Source organism: Antechinus flavipes, chromosome 5 (assembly GCF_016432865.1).
Source record: "Antechinus flavipes isolate AdamAnt ecotype Samford, QLD, Australia chromosome 5, AdamAnt_v2, whole genome shotgun sequence".
Lineage (NCBI taxonomy): Eukaryota > Metazoa > Chordata > Mammalia > Dasyuromorphia > Dasyuridae > Antechinus > Antechinus flavipes.
This window is the reverse complement of record NC_067402.1, coordinates 48,525,947-48,548,481: the sequence shown is the minus strand read 5'-3', so window position 1 is coordinate 48,548,481 and position 22,535 is coordinate 48,525,947.

Here is a 22,535-nt window from a genome sequence, read left to right as displayed (position 1 = left end):
TGAGCTCTGAGTGGCTGTGGCCTTAAGCTTCAAAAAAAGGCCTTTTCCATTGAAGAGAAAAAGTGTGGGCTTTAAAAAACAAATAGATATTTGAATGTATTATGTCAGATACTCTGCAATAGAGTAATTTCTATTCTTTTTGTCTATACAGCTATAAACATAACAATCATTGATGTTTCTACAGTCTGTCCCACAATTTGCTGGAAAAAAAAAAACCACTAGTGAATTAATAGCTTGCATCTCATTTCTGATTTATTGGGGGATGGAAGGTTTATTAAAAGACATTGAACATCTGAGTTGCCTCTTTCCCACTCATTTGTTTTTAGCTGAAAATGCTAAAGTTTGAAGAACTAGATACAAACTTGTATGGGGGGGTTACATTACATGTGTTTATTACGTTTAACTTTATTATGTAAATTAAAATGTGGCATTCAATTTGCACTTATTATAGGATCATAGATTTAGATCTGGAAGAGACATTAGAGACTATATAATTCAACCTTTCATTTCACAGCCAGAGTTACACGTTGATGAAGTACCTACTATGTGTCAACCATTGTGCTAAACTCTGGAGGTATAAAGAAAGGTTTAAGATTGGACTTGCAGTTTCATCATAATTATAATTATTAATTTTAGAAATGCTTATTTTATTCCATCAACAAAAAAATTTAAAAAGATTTTAAAATAAAAGATTATATTTACCATCAAGGAATTCTAATCTAATCTAATGAGAGAAGACAAAATATAAATAGAACCGAAAAATGGGAGAGGGCAGATGATGATGTGTGAGTACATATAAAAGTCCTACTGATGGAGTAGGAAAAAACCTCAGAAGCTGGGAGTTTCTGAGTGGATTTCTTTTTGCAGACTGAGGTTAAAGAGATAATTTAAAGTTAGAGACATTCCAAAGTAGACTTTCTCACAACTTGGCAGCTCAGTGATTAGAGAATTGAGCCTGGAATCAAGAAGACATATATTCAAATATGACCTCAGACATATATTTTCTGAATGATCTTTGGCAAGTCATTTAACCACTGCTTGCCTCAGTTCCCTCAACTGTAAAATGAGAATAAGAGTACCTACTTCAAATATAGTAATATAATTAATATATTTATTTAATATTAATTAATGTATATTGATTAATATAATGAATAACAAAATAATATTCATGCAGCACTCAGCATAGTGCCCAGCACATTACACTCACTATGTAAATGTTTCTCTCTCTCCGACCTCTTTGTAAAGTAGTAAAGGACACAATCTTGTATATCTTCAAGGGGAGGGAGGTTGCTATTCTCCTACTTAAGGAATAACTTGAAATAAATGACTTTCAAGCTGTCTCCCAGCTTTAAGATCATAAACTCCTTCTATACTGCACCATACCATATTCTCTTTTTGTCTTCCCCAAATCCCGGCCTAGAATATTATGGAATCAGAACTCCAGGATCAATAGAAAAACACAGATGTCTAAGTATGAGTGTAGAGTTCATTTCCCAGGAAAATATAGCTAATGCTCTCATTATTTCAGAGAAGTCTTAGCCTTCAATGTAACTGTCCTTAAACTCCTGTCCTCATGACTAGTCACATAATGAGTCCCACTCTTGAATGTTATCAGATAATTTACAATAGCATACAAGTCTAGATAATATTTTACAATTATTACTTTTTTCATAGTTGATGTCTGAATATATCCTTCTATCATATGTCCCTCTTTTAATAAGTAACATTTAGCTAATAAGAGGTTATAGCATCTAAATAACATTGTAAGGTCTGCAAAGTATTTTACAAATAATATCTAATCTTATGCTCATAATCACCCCAGAAGGTAGGTGCTATTTACCTGCATTTTACAGATGAGAAAATTGAGGCAGAAAAAGTTACGTGATTCAGCTAAAGTCTTAGGTTACTAAGTATTTGAATCTAACTTTGAACTCAGGTCTTCCTGATACCAGGTTCAACTGGCTGCCTACTAAACCATCTATTCCTTAATACAATCATGTACAAAGTTTAATTTGACCTTTAAATTGTGAATTTCATATTTAATAGTAAAATAAAAGTGATGAAAAATATAAACTAAACTAAATAAATGAAAATTATGGAGAAATTCTGAAATAGCATGCTAATAGTAGAATGAAGTGGTCCAATGGACAGAGTACCCAACATGCAGTCAGGAAGCCTCAAGTTCAAATCTAGTCTGACACACATACTAGATATGTGACCCTGGTCAAGTCAATTAACCCTAATTGCCTCACTTTTCCCATAAATTGCATTCACTGGAGAATGAAATGAAAGATATTGCAGTATCTTTGCCAAGAAAACTCCAAATGGGGTCATAAAGTTGGACAGAATAACAGATAGCATAAAGAATTATTGATCACAAAACAGAACCATTGAGCTTAATTTCCAGCTTTTGCTTTTGGCTCATTATGTCATATGAAGGAGGGACCATTTTCCCCAGGGTTTGGTGAGGATAAATGAGATAACATGTAAATTGCTTTGTAGAACTAAGGTGTTATTTACATTCTAATTTATATTAACTTCATTGTCATCATTGCCATCATCTCTGAGCCCCTTCAAGCTCTATCACACTACCATCCTTTTTAACACTGTTATTGATATTAGGAAAAGAAATGTCTTTTAAAAGACTAAATTATTCTAAAAGATGTAATAAATGTCAAAAGCTTTTATAAAAGAATTTAAAACTGAGTACATTGAATTAGAGGAATATTTTAATTCAACAATGGAATCCAAGCTAGAGACAAAGAAGCAATTTATGAAATGAAAAATACCAGAGAATTATAATATTAATGAGAGCAGAAAAAACATAAAAGTATTTAAAAAACTCAATAGTTAATGAGAATGAAATAGATAAAATTTTGAATATCACCAGACTTAAAAAAAATAAATGTCAATGCAGGATAAAGTGAGAGATTTGCAAAAAGAAAATTAAGATACTAAAATTTTAGATTATTAAAGTTCTTAGAAAGTACAGGAAAAGAAAAATAAAATTAGGTGTCATATATGAAAAAATAATCACATGCAATTTCTGTGAGTGGTCAACAGGTAATAATTCACAATTGGAAAAAGTTCACAGGAAGGCAAAAGCAAAATCTCTAAGACACCTAATTATTAAAAATAAAACTTCAAGGACAGAAATTTTTTCAAGCGTTAAGATAAAAACAAAGAAATTATTTCTCAAAAACTACTATGAATTTTTTAGCAAAAGTATGATAAGGACTATAGAACTGATTTTAAAAATCTGTGAAAAAAGAATGTAATAATCATAGTTCAGAAATAAGAGTGGAATACCTAGTGATGCGCACTTTGCTTCAAGGCAGAATAATGTCATTCAAATATTTTTTAAAAGACTTAAATTTTTTTAGATAAAGTTCAAATTAATAACATAAAAAGACCTTACAAACTCAGAGGGGCAGGTGTGGTGGTATTCATTTGTAATCCATCTGATAGAGAACCTGATGCTGGAATATTCTTTGGATTTCCTCCTATGGCTCCAGGAATGAGGCTACTAGACTGTAAAATGATCTAGGTCAGATAGAAATTGAACTCTTAGACTTATCAGGGCTTTAGACTGGGCTGTAAATAATTTAGCTAAGAGAGAAAGAACAAGTCTTTTAAGAAAAAAAAGAAGGAAAAAAAAAAGAAATTGGGGAATTTCAAATCAATAAAATTAAGTACCCAACAAAAATAAAAGCAATAAAAAAGCTTTTGGCAGCCTATCATTAACCAAAGTGGAAATTACAAAGTAAAATGTGTTTTTAAAGAGAAATTAAGAAAGAAGCAAACTAAGGTTTGCCATTAAATATTATATAACATTAGTAATACTGTGTAAAATGTACTCAATAATTTTTAATGGATGTATGTACACTCATAGGAGGTACTTGAGAGTAATGGATAGAAGCACAGCTTTGGAGTCATAAGAACTTGGTTCCGATTGCTATTTCTGGTATGTTCTAGCTGTGTAACAATCAATAACTAGAGTAATCAATCAACAAGCATTCTATCAAGGACAATCCATGTAACTTCTCAGTTCCCCAGACATTGCTCTAAAACTAAGCCTTCTCTAGTCTAGGACGGTGTCATGGGTTGGGAGAAGGGAATTGATGCAAAGGATAGTAATTTCTTACTTAGCCTTAATCACTGAATGGTTGCCCCAGACTGAGACCCATCAAAGACCTTATCTTAAGAAGTCCAAGGTTTCCCACTGCATCCAGGACCATCTCCAGTCGTCCTGATCTATCTATTTCTGGCCACTGGACCCAGATAATTTTGGAGGGGAAAGTGAGGCAGGTAATTTTGCACAGCCCTCTCTCACTTAAGTCCTATTTACTTGCATGTCATGGCATTGCTTCCCTGATGTCACGATCTTTTCTGAGAATGAAGAACAAAGAATAACAAGCCTTCTCTAGTCTAGGACTGTGTCATGGATCGGCAGAAGGGAATTGATGTAAAAGAGTAATTCTATATAGTTGCAGCTTGGCCACACTAGGACTCTACCCTAAAAGTCAAAGGGGAAAAGGGAGCACAGAAAATAACCTTTCCCACATGCTGCAGTCCCTAGGAAGAAGTCAGAGGAAAGCGTGAAAAGCATAAAAAACAGTTCGCTCATCCCAGTCCTGATGGGCAACACTGTAAAGAACATTAAGGGAGAAGAGGAAGGACTGCAGGTAAGAATCATTGTTGGGGTGGGAGGTAAAAACACTTTTGGAGAAGGTGAGCCCCATAAAAACGATGGGACCTGCAGGGGTAGGCGAACCAAACAATACTGGAGTGTGGGAAAGGAATAAGGGCTCAAAGATGGCCTGCTTCTGGGGAAATATCTACAGACAGTCTCTGGGAAAAGAAAAAGAGGGAGGAAGAAAATGGTTGTGGCTCAGAGAGGGAACATAGCCAAATGGCTACAGCCAAATCAGATCACCTTTTGAAGAAATTATCATTATAGAGCCTAGAAAACAGACTATAGTCTGCTCCTGTTGGGGAAATATTCTTGAAAAATATTGTGTAGAGTAGAATGAAGGCCGTGAGAAGCAAAAGGGTCCTTCTTTGTGGAAAGCTGAACAAAAAATACAGATAAGACCAACTGTCCTATAAGAAATGATGAAAAGGTCAGTTATCTTAGAAAAATATGAAAAAGATTTACTTGAAATAATGAAGAGTAAAGTGAATAGAACCAAGTGAACATTATATCCAGTGACAGCAATATTGTTTTAAGGACTTGAGCAACTGTTTTAAATACCCAAATTAGTTACAAAGACATGTGAAGACTGTAACCAGAAAATGAAATGGTAACTAGAAGTGTGTATAGGATAATTTTACATTTATACTTATTTGTTTCTAATTGTAGCTTTCTCTACAGCAGGAAGGAGGAAACAAAAAAAAAAAAAGAAAGAAAAGAAAAATGTAAATGACAACTTTGTTGTATGTTTTTTTTTTTTAAATAGCAAGTTACATATAGTAGATTTGGAGTTTCATGTGCAATCTTTTTAATTATACTGTATTATGGAAATGCTAGTTATAGCCAATAAATTAAACATCTTTTTTTTTTTTTTTTATTTATTTTTTATTTATTTTTTATTTTTTTATTTTTTGCTGAGGCATTTGAGTTTAAGTGACTAGTCCAGCGTTATACAGCTAGAAAGTGTTAAGTGTCTGAGGTCAGATTTGAACTCAGATCCTTCTGACTTAAGGGCTGGTACTCTATCCATCTAGCTACCCTCCCTTTTTTAAAATAACTTTTTATTGATAGAACCCATGCCAAGGTAATTTTTTACAGCATTATCCCTTGCATTCACTTCTGTTCCAATTTTTCCCCTCCCTCCCTCCACCCCCTCCCCCAGATGGCAAGCAATCCTTTACATGTTGAATAGGTACACCTAGCTACCCCTAAACATCTTTTTAAAAAGACCATCATGATGCACTGGAATGGAGCAACCCATTGAGAGAAAGTGGGAAAAAAAAGATCCTGCCAGAAAATAAGAGACTAAGGGGATAGAAGAAGATGGAATTCCAGGAGAGGGGCCAAACCCTTCAGCTGCAAGTATAAGCATGACATCAACATGGAAGGAGGACAGAATTCCTGTACTAATAACAACAGAGAAACTGAAAACATGGAGATGGGAAAGGAACTCCCTACCTCAGGTTTGCACCCTGGGGAAATATCCTTGTGACTTCAAACTAGTTGTAGCTCAATTTAAAACTAATGAGATTTTCTGATTTGTATTGGTGGAGATGGTTTCCATAGAGAGAGCTCAACATACAGATGAAATAATCCTATATTCCCCTGAACCCCACAATTTATTAAAGCACCTTCTAATTCTTAGTATCTTTCAAGGATAAATTCCAATTCTCCAGGTCTTTTCTAATCCTTACTGAATGAAGGGCCACAACAGAGTGCAACTGTCTTTTGTCACCTTAAAACACCAATAATAAGACCCATTAATCTAGATAACAAAAACAAGAAAACAAAGAAAAACAAGGCTATTAGGCTTATTTTACTTTTAATAGGGAAAATTCCTACACATAAAGATAGAAACAGTGAGTTTATTAAATATGAAAAGGGCCCTGATAAAACTTCTCTTCCAAATCTTGCCCCTGAAATAATCTTGTACTTATATATACAGGTACTTGATATTCTTACATGTCTATATTCTTTTTCCCTACAATAGAATAAAAACTTCTTATACATAGAAATTGTTTCATCTTTGTCTTTTTATCTCTGGCACTTAGTACAATGCCTGGAAAAAAATAGGCACTTAATAAAGTCTTCACAATTGACTGGTTGAAAGACAATTCTGGAGAAAGAAAACTATAAATCAATCCTCTTAATGAACATAGATGTAAATGTATTAAATGAAAAATGAAGTAACAGAATATGGCAACCTAATAAAATCTATTCATCATGTCCAAGTAGAAGGTTTTAAATTTTAATTTAATTCCTTTTTTTGTAACATTTTAAGTTTCAAACTTTTTGCCTCATCACGCCACAATATAAAAGACCACCATTTAACCCAGATATGTGTCTGTACATATGTATGTAAATATATATATATATATATATATATACACAAAATGTGTGTGCACATGTGTATTTATATGTTTGCAAAACCCATATAATAAATATATATGTACACATATACATTATTATTTCTCTAGAGGTGGAAAGCATCTCTCTTCATAGATACTTTCTTTTTTTTTTAAATTATTATAACTTCATATTGACAGAATCCATGCCAGGGTAATTTTTTACAGCATATCCCTTGCACTCTCTTCTATTCCGACTTTTCCCCTCCCTCCCCTCACTCCCTCCCCCAGATGGCAAGCAGTCCTTTACATGTTAAATAGATTATAGTATATCCTAGATACAATTTATGTGTGCAGAACCAAACAGTTTTCTTATTGCACAGGGAGAACTGGATTCAGAAGGTATAAATAACCTGGGAAGAAAAACAAAAATGCAAGCAGTTTATATTCATTTCCCAGTGTTCTTTCTTTGGGTGTAGCTGCTTCTGTCCATCATTGATCAATTGAAACTGAGTTAGATCTTCTCTTTGTCGAAGAGATCCACTTCCATCAGAATACATCCTCAAACGGTATCATTGTTGAGGTATATAATGACCTCCTGGTTCTGCTCATTTCACTCAGCATCAGTTCATGTAAGTCTCTCCAACCCTCTCTGTATTCCTCCTGCTGGTCATTTCTTACAGAACAATAATATTCATAGGTACTTTCTAGTCTATTTAAATATTCATAATGCTGACAATAGTGTGGTACAGTTAATCTTCAGACAATATTGTGGTTACTATATATATATATAGTGTTTGCTTTTTTCTACATGTTTAATTCTTCATTATTTCATGAAAGTATCCTATATTTTTCTAAAATCAACTTGCTCAATTAAGACAACTCTGAGATACCACTACACACCTATCAGGTTGGCTAAGATGACAGAAAAAGACAATGATGAATGTTGGAGGGGATGTGGGAAAACTGGGACACTGATACATTGTTGGTGCAACTGTGAACAAATCAAACCATTCTGGAGAGCAATTTGAACTATGCTCAAAAAGTTATCAAACTGTGCACACCCTTTGATCCAACAATGCTTCTATCAGGTTTATATCCCAAAGAGATACTAAAGAAGGGAAAGGGACCTGTATGTGCCAAAATGTTTGTGGCAGCCCTGTTTGTAGTGGCTAGAAACTGGAAAATGAATGAATGCCCATCAATTGGAGAATGGTTGGGTAAAATGTGGTATATGAATGTTATAGAATATTATTGTTCTGTAAGAAATGACCAGCAGGATGATTTCAGAGAGGCCTGTAGAAACTTATATGAACTGATACTAAGTGAAATGAGCAAAACCAGGAGATTATTATACACGGCAACAACAAGATTATATAATGATCAATTCTGATGGATGTGGATCTGTTCAACAATGAGATGATTCAGACCAGTTCCAATTCTTCAGTAATGAAGAGAATTAGCTACACCCAGAGAGAGAACTGTGGAAAATGAATATGAAGCACAATATAGCTTTCCACTCTTTCTACTATGTTTACTTACATTCTTGTTTTCCTTCTCAGATTTTTTTTCCTTCTAGATCCAATTTTTCTTGTATAGAAAAATAACTACATAAATATGCATACATATATTGGATGTAACATATACTTTACCATATTTAACATGTATTGGATTACCTGCCATCGAGGTGGGGTGGGGGGAAGGAGGGGAAAGGTTGAACAGAAGGTTTTATGCTGAAAAATTACCCATGCATATATCATGTAAATTTAAAGCTATAATGAAAAAAAAAAATCAACTTGCTTGTTACTTCTCACAGCAGCATAGCATTCCATTACAACCATATGCCACAATTCCTTCTGAATTTAAACCAAGTGGGTAAGACTAGTTTAATATTTTAAATGTCAACATAATATATTAGTTACAGAAAAATATATTTAATAAAATTCCATAACAATTTGTTGCTAATTTATTTTTAGAAAAATAATACAGTGAGAAGGTAGAACCAAGATGGTGGCGCAAAGTCAGGAACTCTCCCAACCTCTCTTCCAAAGTGCTCCAAATTCCTTTAAATCATTAATGACTAAACAAATTTTAGAGCATCATAGTACCCAAAAGGATGGACTAGAACATTTTCCAGCTAAAGTCAACTTAGAAGGCCTCTGATACTACGGGGGACTCCAGTGTGCAAAATGGGAGTTCTGGTGCAGGCCATGAGAGTACAGCCCTAGCTTTGGCCCCAGACCCAGACCCAGACCTAGGGTCAGCAAGGTGGGACCTCTGAATTTGAATCTGCAGTGCTGCTCATGACTTCTGGACCTCTTCCTTGGGACCCCAGCAAGGACTTAGAAGGTCATCAGAGAGGGTCTCTAGCAATAGAGTGGGAGTCTGGACTGCAGTCCCAGCACAGGAACAACAACACAACCCCAGCCCTAACCTTGGCCCTAGTGTGAGCAAAGCAGGACTCCATTGCTTTAGCACACTAGATCTTAAAGCTAAAATGGGGCAAAGGCACTCCTAATAGTTCCTGGGCAGAAAGGAAGGCTTGTGGTCATGTCCTTAGAAGAATCTTTGAAAATACCTGCATAAAATTCCTGGAGCTAGGGACAGTGAACCCTGGAAACATTGTCCCATTTAAACAAAGTTATAGGCTAGGAAAATGAACAAACAACGGAAAAAGATTCTGACCATAGAAAGTTACTGTAGTGACAAGAAAAATCAAAACACACTCAGAACTAGATAAAATCAAAGCTCCTACATTCAAATCCTACAAGGAAAATAAGAATTGGAATCAAACCATAGAAGAGTTCAAAAAGGATTTTAAAAATTAAGTGAGAGAGAGGGGAAAAATAGAAAAAGAATTTAGAGTAGTATAACAGGAAATATAAAAAGCTAATGAGGAAAAGAATGCCTTACAAAGCAAAAGTGGCCATTTGGGAAAGGAAGTTCAAAAGCCCACTGAGGAAAATAATTTCATAAAAATGATAATTGAGAAATCAAGATATAATAAAACAAAAGCAAAAAATGAAAAAATAGAAAAAATATATGAAATATCTCATTGGAAAATAGATCCAGGAGAGATCATTTTAAAATTAGTCGTCCACAGGAGATCATTATATACTTCAACAGCAATACTATATGATGATCAATTCTGATGGACGTGACTCTCTTCAACAATGAGATGAACGAAATCAGTTCCAATTGTTCAGTAATGAATAGAATCAGCTACACTCAGCGAAAGAACTTTGGGAAATGAGTGGGAAGTACTACATAGCATTCCCAATCCTTTTATTTTTGTCCACCTACACTTTTGATTTCCTTCACAGGTTAATTGTATGTTATTTCAAAGTCCGATTCTTCTTGTGCAGCAAAATAGCTGTATGGATATGTATACATAGGTTATATTTAGCATATATTTTAACATATTTAACAGATATTGGTCTACCTATCATCTGGGGGAGGAAGCAGGAGGAAGGAGGAGAAAAATTGGAACAAAAGGTTTTGCAATTGTTAATACTGAAAAATTATCCATGTATATATCTTGTAAATAAAAAGCTATAATAATTTAAAAAATGACAAAAAATTATTGGTCTACTGAAAGCCATAATCAAAAAAAAGAGTCTGGACATCATCTTTCAAGAAATTTTCAAGGAAAACTACCCTGATATTCTAGAACCAGAAGGTAAAATATAGAAATTGAAAAGAAAGTAACACAGTGATTTTTAAATGTCAATATAATTGGAAATAATGAAATGAAAATTTAAACAAAATTGCATACACTTGATACAAAAATCAAGTGAAAAACAAGTGTGTTCTCTATTTCAATTTGTAATAAATGCAATAAATGAGATGGAAGGAAGTTAACATTGGAAATAAACAGGCCAAGCTTCTATTATTTGAAGCTGGCATGATAATTTACCTAAGAAATCCAAAGAATTTGGATGTCTAAACAAATTGTGATAGATAAATGAAATAGATGATTACTGTGCTATAAGAAATGATGAATGTGGTCAGTATAATCATGAAAAGATTTACATGAAATGATGTAGGCATGAAGTCAGAAGAACCAAGAAAAAAATCTATTCAACAAAGATAAGATGAAATATAAGTTGAAAGAACTACTTTTCAAAAAAAATTACTCAAATTTGATGTTGCAAAATTACAAATTACATATATAGGTGTGTGTGTGTGTGTGTGTGTGTGTGTGTGTGTATATATATATATATATATTTCTCTGTATACACACACACACACACACAAATGCACAGCACACTTTTACATTTAATATGATTTATTAGCATTCCCTCTCCATTGCTTTCTTAAGTCTAGAAATCAACAAAACAATAAATCAAACCCTGATATGTATAGTTTATCCATTGCCATAGTGAATATCATTAAACTGAAAATATAACAATCCTTTCTTTGCCTTGATTTCACCTTTCTGCAAGGGTGAGAGGACCATATGTTATATATTACATATGTTTTGAGAAAAAAATTTCTTTATTAGCTAGTAATATTAGATTTTTTCTTCTTTTTTGTCTTAAAACATCATTTGTAATCTGGGATGACTGACTAGGATTTGGGGAGTGGCAATATGAGAAATTATGATAATAAAAATCAATAAAATTTATTTTTAAATGTTAATGGATCAAATAGAACAGCATAGTTAAAAGATAATATTTACAGATTTAAATAATAAATAAATAAATGAAATTTACAGATTTAAAACAATCTACTCAAAACATGTGTTTATGCTTTTAAGTAGAACTAGTTCAAAACATAACAAAAGGTCTATGAAGAAAAAGAAAAATTTGGGAAGGAAGGCATTTTAAAAGGATGTGAAGAAGAAATGGATGTATTCTTGACCCCAAGGATTTTGAAATGGCTATTATTATCAGAGCATCAATTATTGTAAGTAGAATATAATGCATAAAACAGAATATCAGAATTAGATGCAAATCTATATTTAAAAGTGAATATTTTTAGACCTGTTGAAAGAATTTTTCTTTCAATAAATATTGTCTAGAAAGTATTGTACCTACACTGGCAAAAACAAATCTAGATCTATTCTTAACATGCTATATTATTTAAGTGAATTAATGAAATTTTTACTTGTTATTTAATTGGATTGAACATGCAGCAGTTTCAATTTTATCTAAATCACATTTAAAAAGGTTATTTTCTCAGAAAAAGGCAATAGTATTTATCTCAAGTGTGGAGGAGTAAGGTATCATCACCTATTGAATAAAAGTAAGAAATTTTAGGGCAAATGGTAAATGGATTGGATTGCATAAAACCTTTTTAAAATTCTGTACTACAATAAACTATGAATAAAAAAGGATAAAATATATATAAAAAAAGGGATTAGCAAAATACCTGAGACAAATAAAAATATTATATTGAACATACCTAAAGAATTGATAAAACATTCAAAGCATATATATGTATGTGTGTGTATGTGTATATATATATATATATATATATATATATTTCTTTTTTAAGTAAATGGCCAAAGTATGAACAAGAAATTTATTAAATAATTCATATAAATTTAAAAGTGGTGATTTGGAGAAGTGCCCCATTTTTCTGATAATTAATAAAACAGACATTAAAGAAAATTCTTAAGTCTTATCTGACACTCAAACTGGAAAATAAAGTGACTTTTAATGCTAAACCTCCAAATGCAGCTGAAGTTATATGAGTTTGCTCATGCATTACAAATTAGAGGAATACTTTTAGAGTGGAATCATATTGAACTATAGGAATCATTTTTATTATTTTCAAAATTAAATATTTAAAAATTTTAATAGCTGATTTAATATATTGATAGTAGAATACAAACTAAAACATTATCTAATAAAGTTATTTTTGTTCAAAAGTTTTATAGCTGCATATAAACATATATAAACACTTATACAAACATAAACATACTCACTAAAATGTGTATTTATCACTAGATTTTATATGCCCAACAATTGGGGAATATCTGAGCAAAAGTAGATATATTTCTAGGTGTCTTTTGAACATCTCAAATTTAACATATTAAACAGAAACTAATTGCTTTTAACTAATTACTAAAATCTGCTTTTTTTCTATATTATCTTTTGAAGGAGCAATGTTACATGATTCACTTCATTTCATAACTTTTATCATGTTTGATGGAATCACCATGTTGGATCTCATTGTTTTCCAGTTCAGTATTTTATATTTTGCTACTTTTCATTTTATAAAAGAGAACATGGAACAAAAATGCTCAAAACACCCAATTTTTTCTGATTGACAGTTTATTTTTCATTCCCAATTTCAATATAGAAGCAACAGCACCCTGAAAATAGCTAGCTTAATGTAGAACAAGTTCTGAACATCCTCTTCCAACTCCCACTCCTCCTGGCAGGCTCTGTCCTCAGGACATGGGTGCTATTTGTCCCCTCAGAGAAAGAAGTACCTTGAGAAGTTGAATAGAGTTTTTTTGTGTGTGCGCCTATGCTGTAGCTCACAAGGTCCCACCTCTTTAGTTCCCACTATGATTATCAGCTGATATCCACCAGCAAGACAGACTTTAATTAGTTTTTAGAAAGAGGTATTTTAGCATATCAGTATCATCTGTACAAAAGATTCCCCCACAAGGCTGTGACACTCTCACACATGCATATTACAGAGCCCAGGGGAAAGCAGGCTCACATTTGGAAAGCAAATGTGCTAAGATAATAATTCACAGCTCCCCGAAGTTCTTTTGCTGGAGTCCTTAAGACATTTCCCCCAGATGCATTGTAGACAGCATTCCTGCTAAGTTCCTTATGGGAGGATCCTCAAATCTTCTTTCTTCATGTTGTCCAATCTGTCACTGGCTCCCAATGTAGACACTGCCAACAACCATTCTGGGGATAATCTTAGAGGAAAAAGCCCAAATCCTCTAGATCTTTCAAAGTGCAGGAGGGGTGGAAGAAGAGGCTGACATTCTGAGAATATCTGAGAACCTTGAGAAACTGAACTCTGAGAAATCCATCCTCTCTTAGGAGCTTACTGGAACATTTGTGCTTCTTTGCATGGAAATCCCAATTCCAACTAACTTGAAGGTTTCATACAAACCCCAGAGAATGGGAACTCCTCAGACAATTCAAACCAACTTCCTGTCACCCCAAGGGAGAGATCTAGCCTATATTTATACCTTGTGAACCCCCAATATAGGTTCTCTCCTGATAAATACATGAAAGCATTGCTTCTTATAGCTTACTTTATGTAGGATAGAGTTATTCCAATGAGGTACACAATCAAGCTTCCTTCTTATACTAAACTATACCAACTACAAAAGCAGATCTCTTCTAAAAGTGAAAGGAATGTGTATTTTTTGACATTCAATGACCTGTGCCCATTTTATTTCAGATGGTTAGGTTAAAACAAAACTGAGGTAACCAGCCCTAGTGTCAGGAACAAGTAACCTGAAGTCTTGCTTCTGACATGACCTATAATTGCTGTCTGAATTTTAACTTCTCAGGACCACAGACAACTCTCTAAAATTAAAAGTTGAGCAGTTACTATTCTTCACTAGTATAAAGAGTTTTCATACTAAGAATGTCTTAAAATAATGAAATCACAAGTCTAGATTGCCTATTCTTTCCATTCCTTGCTACATTTTTTCCTCTGACAGCTAGCATTTATATAGTGTTTCGAGATTTGTAAACCATGTATACAGATTATTTCATCTGATTCTTCCAATAACCTTGTAAAGTAAGTAATATTATTCCCTTTTTACAGATGATAAAACTGAAGCAAATAGCAGTAAGTGATTTGTCCAGGATCACACAGCTTTTGCTGAAGCATTATTCCTTCTTACCTAGTTACTGAGAAATAACAGAGGCAGATTACAAACATGGAATATGTTTGGAAATGTTGGTTGCTTGAGTAGAACACAACTGTACCTTAATTGGGGGCTATTAACCCTTTATGTGTCATTGACCTGTTTGACAGTCTGGTTAAGTCTATAGAAAGACCCCTTCTCAGAGTACTGTTTTTAAATACATAAAATAAAGTACACATAACTGTCAAGGCAGCCAATTATATGGAAATTTAATTATCAAAATATTAAAACAAACAAGTTCAGGAATGTCAGGTTAGGTACCCATCCTGATCAATGGCTGTATAGTGCTCCTCTGAATTTCCACTATCAATAGGAGATGCCAGTGGTTGTCACCGAATATCCTCTTTCCTTCTCCTGAGGTAAAGCCTCAGCTAGTCCAGGAGCAAATATTCAGAAACCACAGATGCTTAAAATGTTCCATCACAACCAACAAAGACTTCCTATTCTCATCAATTGGACTGCCCAATAAATCATAGGGTGTTTGAGGGATCCCAAACAAGACTAACAATACTAATTAAGGAGTATTCAGGATTGGAGATAATAAACAGAACAAAACAAAACAAAATGTGTTGCTTCCTATATCTAGGAAGGAAATGAAAAGTTCAGAGGCAAATTGTCTTATAAGAAACTGCATTTTTCAGCATCATCATCCTTGGACCACTTTAGAGAGAACTTCATTCATGATCCCTGATTTTGAACTGAATTCTCTAATTAAAAATAATAATAACCTGATACTCTTTACTTCCCAAACCAAAGTCACTCATTGAAATCATTGTCTGTTTGCTGGGAAATGAAAAATCAGCATATTCAATTTGTAACCACCTACAATAAATAGATGGCAGGCAGTTTTAGAATTAAATGAAGGACATTGGGGTGAGGGAGAAACTATGTTTTGTGGCTAATAATGTTAGACTTGAATTCAGAGAGAAATGAGTTTGAATTCTTCCTCAGGATCTTAGTTGTTATATGACTCTGGGAAAACCACTAGTTCTTTGTCAATCTGTAAATTGGAGAAATTAATAATATGTACATCAGAGGATTGTTGTGAGAATATAATGAGATCATAAAGAATTCTACATGTCTTATGGTGCTATATAAATATTTGCCATTATTATTAGTGTTAGTATTATTATTTTTAGTATTAGTTCTAAAAGGATTACCTCCGTTCACTCAAGACCCACAACTGGATCTTGGAGACTCAGCTAGAAAGAGAATTGATCTGGTAACAACAGTTATAAAGCTTCAAAGTCTCCATGTTTAGTGTCAATAATACATAAGTAGTGTTTGTGGAAAAGCTGATCAGTTTGAGAGGAATTTTTAAAGTTTTGAATGAAAAAAATGAACAATTGTCTCAATTCCTCCTATTCTTTAAAAAATAAGAAATTATGACTTTTGCTGCAAACTTAAACCAAAATACCAGATTAATGTAACAGAAGTGTTTTATCTTGTAAATACTTTTTTTTTCAAATTCATCATTTGTTTTTGAGCCTAAAATAGATAATATAAATGGACTTCATGTCAGATGACAACTTCAAATCTCAGTTTCTTGACCACGCTCATCTAGGGCAAATTATTTAACTCCTATGAGTTTCTTTGCCTGCAAAATGGGTATACTAATAATATTAATGCTCCTTATCTGTCAGGGACAATTTATGGACAGCTTTTTGTAAACTTCACACTACTCTCTAAAGGTCAACTCTATAAAATTAAATTTCTCTTGACCTTCAAATTTTAAGAACTGCAGACATGAGCTCTCTTCACAGTGTACCCTACATGGAGTCTAAATCAGGAAGAAAAGTTGGCAGTTATTTAAGCTTCATGGCCAAGAGAGACTGAAATTGCAAATTTTAAGGCAGCAATGGGTACAGCTTGAGTAATTAAACTAAAGAAGTTATGCTAAGAATCTAAAAATCTCCCACACATCCCATTCAAAATAATCAGACAGCAACCCCTGAGTAAACAATATCACAGATACTACCATATTGCATTGTTTCTCCTAGTAATAAGGATTAGAGGATTATAGCTTTGTTAATTCATTATATCACTTCCATTCTTCCTTAAAGGTTAGAACCAAATACAAAAATAAAGAAAGAGCTTGTTAGAAAACAGCCACAACACACTTTGTCTCCAAATGCATCATTCTTCAACAGACTATGAAACTGGTTATTGGGATTTCCAAGATCAGCTATAGAGCTCATCCCAATTAGCCACTGACTACAAAAACTACAAAGGCTCACTGCTTCTATGATCTTGAATAAATTTGGGACTCAGTTTACACAGATGTATCTAAGATTTTATTAATGTAAGCATTTTCGCCTGTGGCACAGATCCAAACATGTTTACTTATTTAATTAACCATATACTCCCATAGATTCTCTATGAATAATTTGCCCAATATGGTGGTGGTCTGCCTTGAATTGACCTGATTACATAGGGATACCAGCAAGCATTCTGGCTATTTATCTATTAATTTATCATGTAGTCTTGCTTTATTTAACTTTAGAGTGAATAGGTAAAAAAAGATGACTTTTAAGGTCCCTGCTCTAACATACTATGATTTTTTAAAAATGATTTTCATATTTCAGTTTCCAATTTTAAGATTCTCTCTATTTCTGTCTGTGACTCTCTCTGTCTCTGTCTCTCTGTGAATTTTCCTCCACTCTTCTTTCTCCCCCTCTGTTCCTCTCCTTCTTTCCCTTCTTCCCCTTTCTCTCTGTCTATTTCTGCCTCTGTCTCTATTTCTCTCCCTGAGAATCCTAGATGACATTTGGCTCTTTGTTATTATGTATAGCATAACTCCATTCCATTAGGAATATGTACCTATCTCAAAATTTTTAAGTTTCCAAAAACGTCTGGATTCAAATTTGCTTTCTTTCAATTTTCAAGTTAATTATTCAAAATGTCCTCAAACTGTCCTGAGAGACAATCATTAATAGTCTTTTATATAAATGAAAAACAAAACATCCCCATACTATTCCTTAAGTTTTGGTGTGGAATAAGTCCAATTATTTGACCTTTCATCATGTCAATATCTAGATCCAAAAATGATGCAATGTATGCAGGAGACAATTATGAAGCATTTCCGTGAGAGTAAATTAATAATAAATTATATAGACTTCGTAGTGCCAAAATAATAAATAGGAACCTTCTTTATTCCCTATAATTTCAGGCAAGTCAATTTACCAAATTTAACATTTTAAACCCATCTTATGTTTGGTTCTAAAGGGACAAAGATGGAAATTGAATAAAAGCTCCAGCCCTCAAGGAACTTATTTTATGCTAAGGGACACTACAATGTCAAATATATAATAACTACAAGAAGATTTTAAGAGAACAAACAGCTGGAGATAAGTTGCAGGAGGTGACATGTGAGACAAGTTATTTCAGGATTTTAGGAGGTTATGCAAGGGGATAAGGATGGGAGATGACATATAGAGTAACTAACCAATACATCTGTTTTACTTAAAATACTCATTTTCTTGTGGGAGGAGGAAAGAAAAATCATAATGAAAGGTAATGTGTAACACTATCATTTCTCTTTCTATATAAAAGATAGAAGTATATATTCCCAGTAATAATTTAATTTAAAACTACATGCACATATACACACAGGAATGTTGACAAGGTTTGTCATAAATATCCCAGCAATTAAGCTATTTACAAATCAAATACTCAGGAAATAACCATGTGATGAAGAGATAATATCAAATGAGAGTTAACTACAGTAATGCTGATGAATATGAAAAACAAAAACAGAGTGCATTATTTACTGTTTATGTCTTCATTTACTCAGCAGGAAAAACTCCATCATTCCTAAATGTCCAAACTGTTCCCATGTGTGTGTGTGTGTGTGTGTTTTTTTTTTTTTATTTTTACATAGATTTTGAAAGTTAGATTGTAGGAAGTGATCAACATAAATAATTCATCTGAGAGAAAGATTTGTGGGTCTAAATCCATGACCCTTTTTTTTATTATTCCAATACTTGATCCTTACAGGGTAATTGTAATCCTTACAGTCACCTAAATGACTTTAATCTATTCCCACATACTTTCATACTTCTTTCTTCCCTTACTATGTTTCTATAGAGTGGGAAACATCTTCCTATATAGGGAGATCTTGCTGCTAAAAATGACATTGCTACAACTCATCAGCCTAGTGTTACACTATTCAAGAAATGAAGCTTTTAGTTGCACCTAAGATTCTTTCTACGAGAATTATAGTTTTTATCAGCTACTCTCAACAATTGATGCTGTTTCTTAACAACACAGAAGAACTGGGGGTAAAAAATTAACATACAGAGGCCACACTACAAGACAGCCACAATGTTATGGCAGCATAATTACTGAAATGAATTCATTTCCAGAGTATGTGGGAAATGGAGACATAACAGGTCTCATACAATTTTCTCTGGGCTTCTGATGTGATGAGATGTAGTAAGTATAAAGAGTGTTTTGAAAATAACATGTACACACATCTTCCTTCTTTCAAGTCCTATTCCTATGTGTATGTATGTGTATTTGAGTGTGTGTGTGTGTGTATATGTACATATATATGAACATGTATATATGTGTATATTATATATTATATTCACATGTGCTCTCTGTGTATATGCACATGCATGTAGGCAGTTTTGATGGTTGTCCTTGGAGCAAAATTGGATTTTTCTAGTGAGTGGGGACTGGCATGTTTTAGCTTTATGGCGTAAAAAGAGTTGAAGGAAGATATTCTGTTGGTCATTTGTTTTTTAATTTTGTCCAATTCTTCATGACACCATTTGGGGTTTTTAAAAATGATTTGCCATTTCCTTCTCCAACTCCTTTTCTATATGAGGAAATTAAGGCAAAAAGGCTTAAGTGATTTGCCCAGATCACACAGCTATCATATGAGGCAAGATTTGAACTTAGGAAGAGAATGGTTTCTGACTCCATGCCCGATACTCTTTCCACTGAGCAACCTAAATATTTTAAAGGAAGACACTACCTTCTATCCATTAAATAAAACACATAATCCTTGAACAGTCACTATGGACAAGATATCACTGGGTTAGTGCTGGGGAAGATGCAATATTTAGGTCAGATGTTGTCTCCTACACTTATAGAATTTTGAGTAAAAGGGACATGCTACATGAACAGAAGGCTACAAAACTTAAAGAATCTCATGGTTTTGTACTGTGGATATTTCCTTCCTCAATATTTCTACACTGTAAGAAGCCATCTTTATAATTTAGTGTGGCTAGGGAGAAAAATATTACAACATGCACTTACCATCTTTTGTGGAATGAGCCACTGATTTTCACTACTCTGCTTTCTGAGATATGACTAAATCTTCTATTCAAGTCAATAAAAAATTCATTAAAGATGTACTACCATTATTGCACTCAGACAATAAACATACAATGCACTACAGGCCTGTGCTTTACACCCTTGGAAAGTCCTACAAAAAACTTAAAACAAAAACAAAAACTTTTTGATTTGCCAATTACTATCTTCTATAATGAGATCAAGTAAACATGGTGGGGTATACATAAATGAATCAGAAAATCAGGGAGAATGAGATCAGCAAGTTTGTGATATGACATATACTTACCATATGTGATTTTGTTAATGTTGCTTTTCTAGCTGCCAGAAGTTGAGCAGATAATTTTAAAATTCACTATTCCTCACTTTACTTGCGAAATAGGGTTATTGTACTAGGTGACCTCTGAAGCACCTTCCATTTATAACATCTGAGAATTTATAAAATGTTAAAATTGTTAAAATTTTAAAATATGCTTTCCTCCCCTCAATTTGTGCTTCCATGTCATGATGATCTAGTAGGTTTTGATTTCTTGATCCCTATCACATATATCATTTGATATGATAATAAAATTAAAGGCTAAAATTTGATCCCCAGATTCAAACTTGTGCATAGTGCTTTAAAAAAGTTTATCAAGTAGAATTAAGTTGAAGAACTGATCTTTTTTCTGAAAATAGATGATGAGGTTGATAAGCTTATCTTCATATTCTGCTAACCAAAAAGTGGCAGAAAACAATGATGGACAAAATTTAGGACAAGGGGACAGGAATCATATTATCATCATCTGAAACTATCAGTGCTAGAATGATTCACTGAATGATTCATTGAAAGGTGACTTAGCATAGTGGATGGATAGCTAGCTTTGGAACCCAAGATATCCTATGGTCAAGTTGGAGCAATAGGTAACATTCTTGGATAGGTTTCAGGAAGACTTAAGTTCAAAGCCTCAGATACTTACTGAGTTTTATGATCTTTATGATAATTTAATATTTGTTTGCCTCTGTTTTCACCACTGCTCAACGGGTATAGTAATGATGCCTTCTCCTCAGAGTTATTATAAGGATCAATTGCAATAATATTTGTAAGAGCACTTAAAAACACAATGCCTGACTAGTAAGTGCTTAATAAATGATAACGATGATAATAATAATGATGATGATGATGACAATAATGACTCTGAAACATAACAGTAATGATTTCCTGGGAAAGTCATTTAATATTTCAATGTTCTAGGACTCCCTCAGACAATGAATTGCAAAAATGATCTAATCTGCATTTACATAGGAAGTTCTCTACTCAGAGCTCTTCACCACCAATGAGGAAATCATGGGTCTAATTTTTAAAAATACAACTATAATTTTTGATCTTTTCTCACATGGTCTTCCAATAAAGGATAATTTTAGGTAGAACATAAAATTTTTTAAAAAGCTGGTTTAAAATATCATTTTGTTTCATAGTATCTCAGCAGAAAGCAAACTATTAGCATACAGTTCAATTATTTTTTATCTAAATAATTACTTCTTTGGCTAGCTATACAATGGCAAAGAAGAAATGAATGTGCTTAGCTCAGCATGGCAAATATTATTGTATTCTATGTCAGGGATAATATATATGCATATTTACCTACATGTATATATGTATATATTCATATGTGCCATGTATACACACATATGTATGTACATTTATAGATATGTATGCATGTATCTATATATAATTTGATGCATAATCTTATCTACATGTGCCATATTTGTGTATCATACACACCATAAGGATAATATGTAGTATAGGTATAAATGCCTATTTATAAACACATGTCTTAGTTTCTTGCAAAAAGTACAACTAAGAAACATAGGACATTTGTATGTCTTTTAATATTTGGATTTTTATCTGTCGGGAGCAGCATGGTACTAGAGAAAGACTTTTGACTTGAAATCTGAAAAAACTTTGTCTTACACTCTAGCCATAGCACTTTTAAATTCTGTAACTCTGGGAACTTGCTGTTCTTGACTTTGTTTCCTCCTTTGCCAAACAGGAATAATAATAATATCTAATGAGGTTGCTGTGAGCAAAGTATAATGTAAATGAATTATATTTTTAATTGATATACATAAGAACATGCATTCTACTATAGGATCATGTTATTTGTTAGAAAAGTTACGTGAAGTTAAGTCAAAAATGCCTATGTAAAACTTTGATTTATTGATCATAATTTTGCTGAAAGAGGTCCAAACAGTGCCCTATTTATTCATTTGATTTCCCCAAGGACATTAGCCTTTATTCTATCGTCACCCTGACAGATATATTTTAATATTGCACAATAATAACACTTTGCATTTGACTAGTTTT